At 39.7% G+C, this 4,730-nt stretch overlaps 1 non-coding gene across 1 annotated transcript; it reads right to left on the bottom strand.

Moving 5' to 3' along the window:
• Positions 1-309: 309 nt before the first annotated feature.
• LOC127800839 (small nucleolar RNA R71) lies at positions 310-416 on the bottom strand. The gene has a single exon (XR_008022867.1). It is a non-coding gene; the product is annotated as a small nucleolar RNA R71 (small nucleolar RNA).
• Positions 417-4,730: the final 4,314 nt, after the last annotated feature.

Raw genomic sequence — 4,730 nt, 5'->3', positions numbered from 1 at the left:
CCACCCTACGGGTATGAAAACTTTTAGTTGAGGCCGGACGTGATCAATCTCTTCGCCAATAACATACCTTTTTATGGAATGAGCGAGGAAAATCCGCACTACCACTTATCTCGATTTCTGGAGTATTATGGGAATTTCAAGTACCAAGGAATTAATGAAGAGGCACTCAAGTACCAAGGTCTTTTCCCTCACACTTTGAAAGATAGGGCTCGAGAGTGGTTAGACTCATTACCACCGGGCAATATTACTACATGGGCAGTTTTGGTATAGAAGTTCACACTCAAATACTTCCCACCGGCCAAGATTAACAAGCTTAAGCATGAGATTTCAACTTTTCAACAGGCTGAGTCTGAAAATTTTCATGAAGCATGGGAGAGGTTCAAGGAGTTGTTAATAAAGTGTCTTAATCATGGATTTCCACTACCAGCTCAAAATCATTTTTTCTATGCTGGGCTTACTCCTCACAGCCGCTCTACAGTTGATTCTACAACAGGAGGATCTATCCGAAATAAATCGTCCAAGGAGCTTCATGACCTTTTTGAGACAATGAGTGAGTAGTTAGTGATGTGGATAGATAGAAACTCACATAAAAGAGTAGCTGGAGTGCATGAAGTGGATGTTAACACTTTGATGTTAGCCAAGATTGATGCACTATCAAAGTAGATGGAAGCCTTAAAGTATTCTTTGAATGTTAATATGGCGTGAGGATCACTCTCCATATGTGAAACTTGTGGAGTAACTCATCCATCGCTGTAACGCCTCACTTTTCTTTTCTCCATACACGTATAAAGATGCATGATAACGCTAGCAACCACATGGTAATCAAAGGGCATTTATGGAAGCCTTTGCCAACGGAAGCAAAGGATCAAACCTAAAAGCTTTGTAAAAACCATAAGCTAGATATTTAAGGCTTCCACTATATGTTTTTAATGCAAAAACCACCTGAAAAGCCATAATACAACCTGGGAATCTAGGGATCATTTAGGCTCCCTTTTTACAGTAATTAAAACTCACACTAAAGCCACAGTATAATGCTTTTACAATTAAAACGTAGAATAGCTAGCTATCCGATGACCACTTCCTTTCCTTTCCTCTGGCTTGATTCCGGGGCATCTGTCACGACTAACCCACCTGGAATGTTGAATGTTCCAGGGGTATGAGACACCCAAGTTAGATAGTTATATCTAAGTGAGTGCAACAAGAAGAGATAGCATGTATGTAAATGAGATATGTAAAATGATATGAAACCGCCCATGTGGTAGTGACGCCGAGGTGTTGCAATCACCCCTGCAAATCAATCATGTTCTCACATCTCCATGACTTTTCACCAGTCTAACATGAGATCCTGACTTCAGCTAGCCACACACACCAAGTGATGCATGACAAAGAAAGAGAAAATGCTTGGTTTAAAGGAAAGTCATGCTTATGCAAGTAATCACCCTTACCTGTGTGAAGACAAAATGTTCAGTATGTATAATAAAGATGAAAGAAGCACTCACCTTGCTGGTTCGGAAGCGGTAAGGTACTGTTCATAGGGTTCAGGAATGTTTTTATGCAAAAAAAATATACTTTCAAAACTCAAACCTAAAATATTTTTATATAGGATCCTAGGAATAAATTTAAGGACCAAGTACACAAAATTTGGGGCCAGAGGGGCCCCTCACGCGCTAGGGGAAGGACCCCCACGCGCTGCACTCACAGCAGTTAGGTGGCGCGTGAGCCGCACGCGCCGCCCCTCTAGCTTTGACCTCTTGTGGTTTTTCGGCCCGTTCTCCCTCATACGGACTCCGATTTGACCTCAGTTTGAACCCACACGACCCTTATTCAATTATCTATCGAACTACAGAAAGAAATTAGAATTACCTTGCTGTTTTGATGCTGTTTAGATCCTTTTACGGTGGCAGTCCAAATTTTCTGACAAAGCGTTTCTCCACTCTATTTTTGGGCAGAACTTTTCCTCTCAAACTCACTTCCTTTTTGCTCTTGATTAATGGTGAGATTGTCCCTTCTAAGTGTTGGAAATGTATGCCCTAAAGACACGTTTTGTTTAATTTATGGTAATGATGTTTCTTTTATTCAGTTTATGGCACATATATTGTTTGCATTTAATTGTTGGAAAAGTGTCCATGCTATTAAGTAAGTGATTCATGTGATGGGTCGTTCTTCACAGTTAGGCATGAATCATGGGTACTTAATAAGCAAGAAAAATATTACTCTTGATCTTTTGATAGAACTGGGCATTCTATCATGATAAGATCATTATGCAATAGATCCTAATGGAGGATGGCTTGCCTTAGCCAGTCCAGTAAACAGTCCGTTTACTCTAATTGTACAAGCGCATTTGGAATGCGTAGAGTGGACCTGTGATAGAAGCTAATGATAAAGTACTAATTATCATGGAGCTAGTCTATCGCTGCTACTACGTGGACGAGTACTCTAATACTTGAGTATTAGTTGGTGGTCTAGTGAACCTAGAGCTATATTCTTAGATTCATTGTAGGTGAGGTCTATCAAAGATCAATATCCTTTTGAGTTGGGAGTATGGTTTCTAATTAGTTAAGACAGACTAATACAAGATAGTTTCTGTGATTCACCCCCTTGTGATTGTCCAAGAATAATCAAATAATCCAGGGCCCTGGGAACGTGACTTAAGAGTGTGTGCTTCTGGGTAGCTCCCAGTGATAAGCAAGTACATTCGAGTAGTCACGGATTATTGGACTAGTGATCTAAGGATGGTAGAAATCATTTAGAGAGGTGTTAGTACATTACTCCTTTCTAAACGATGGGTGTTACGCAGAGGGGTATTTTCGTCATTACACTAGTAGGTTAAAGACATGGCATATGCAAAATTATTCGTGGGGTTAGTGTTGCCATATGGTGATAGTTGGAACACTTAGAATGACAAAATATAGCTACTAGGTAGAAGGGATATTTTGGTCATTTTAGTAGCCGTGAATAATTTGTCTTTTTGTCCCCGGGGTAGCTCGATGTAACTCATGTATTTTTTAATACATTTGGCTTGTTGGGTGAATTACATTGAGAGAGAATTATTTTATTCAGGATGGTCCATAATTAATTGGGCTAGAATAAAATAATAGTTCATTAGTTTAATTAATTAATTGGGCTAACCCAATTAGAAAATTAATTAAATGGACTTGGCCCATTAGGGTTTGGCCCACTAGGGTTTTAACCCTAGGGTTCTCCCTATATATATCTCTCTTTGGTTGTTTTTCATCTTAGGTCGTTTTTACTCTTCTTCACCGAAAGAGAGGCCACGAGTTCGAGTCATACTCCGGAAGATTGAAAGAGTGCCTTTGAGTTCTGATGCGAAGCAGCCGAAGGATTGTAGGACAGCCGTCGTCTCCACTACGAGAAGAGGTTCCCGCTCATCCTGCTCCCATCGCTCCATTCCGTCCGGTAATCCACCGAAAAAGTAAGTCTCCTAGATTCTAATCAATACGAGGAACGTTTTTTGATTAAAACGCTTTTGTTGCATGCTTTTGTATCCTCGTTCATGATCCTTCACTAAGGGCTTGGTATTTATAGGCATTTATGGCCAATCCAAGAGTGCCATGTGTCACTTAGATAAGGTTGTAACCATTGCTTTCGTAGGATCTTGCCACGTGTCCCTAAAGATTTGTGCCACTTCTCCCCCTTGCGACATGTGTCCTTTGAAACATGTGCCACCACATGTTAATTAGGTTTTTTTCAAGATTCCTCATAATTACTCATGATTATGTCTCTTAACTAAGTTAGCTTATTTGGTTAGCTTATTTGGTTCCTTTAACTAACTAGTCACAAGATATTTTTGAACTTCTTTCAAATAACTCCTTAGCCCAAAACTTCTTTTCACTTATATCCCTTGAGCCCTAGAACTCCTTAAACTTCTCCAAAATACCTTAGATGATGCCCCCTTACGATAGTTTCCATGATTTTTTGGAAAACCCTTCATTCGTACCTCAGCGATTACCCTAGAACTTCACATGTATCCTTCGATTTCCAAGGAAATGTTTTATTTCTTGAACAACAATGCCTAGGAAAACTTTGGGTATTACAATCGCCTGAATGTCCGCTACTCATAAATCCACCATTCATTGAGCAAGCTGCCTATGCTCAGAATTTCCAACGTCAGCAAAATTTCCAAAGGCAACAGAATAACCCATTTCACCGACATACAATCTGGGCTGGAGGAATCATCCTTGTAACACCCCCTCTCCTAGAACTGCCCGAGAAGAGGTGCTACTGGGGATAATAAAATAAACTGACTGATAACTGAATTCTGATACCAATACTGTACATATCAATTAACTGTAATAAGACTCTAAGTCAACAAAAACTGAAATCATAATTGCATCTAAGGGAAATTCCCTAAACTGGAAAAATAAAATGAATCTAAACTAATCAAGCACTAACTAATAAACTAACAACTCCCAGACATCTTTGGTCTTGAGCGGCTCCACATACACACACTACTGGACACTGCTGCTAGGCCCCACATCTGGTACTCCCCCACTAGGACCTGGAATGGTGAAGAGTACAAGGTGAGCTACAAAGCTCAGCAAGTAATAAACTGGAAAGAATAACTGAAGCTGAATCGAAGAATATCGATACTGATAAAAATACTTACTGAACTTGCACTAAGAGATATAATAATCACTGGATGGCATTTATAAAATGAAATGCAGATAAGCTGTAAAATAAATGCAGGTATGCAACTTTGGCCCATAGGC

Source organism: Diospyros lotus, chromosome 4 (assembly GCF_014633365.1).
Source record: "Diospyros lotus cultivar Yz01 chromosome 4, ASM1463336v1, whole genome shotgun sequence".
In the NCBI taxonomy this organism is placed as follows: Eukaryota; Viridiplantae; Streptophyta; class Magnoliopsida; order Ericales; family Ebenaceae; genus Diospyros; species Diospyros lotus.
This window is presented reverse-complemented; position numbering and strand designations above follow the sequence as displayed.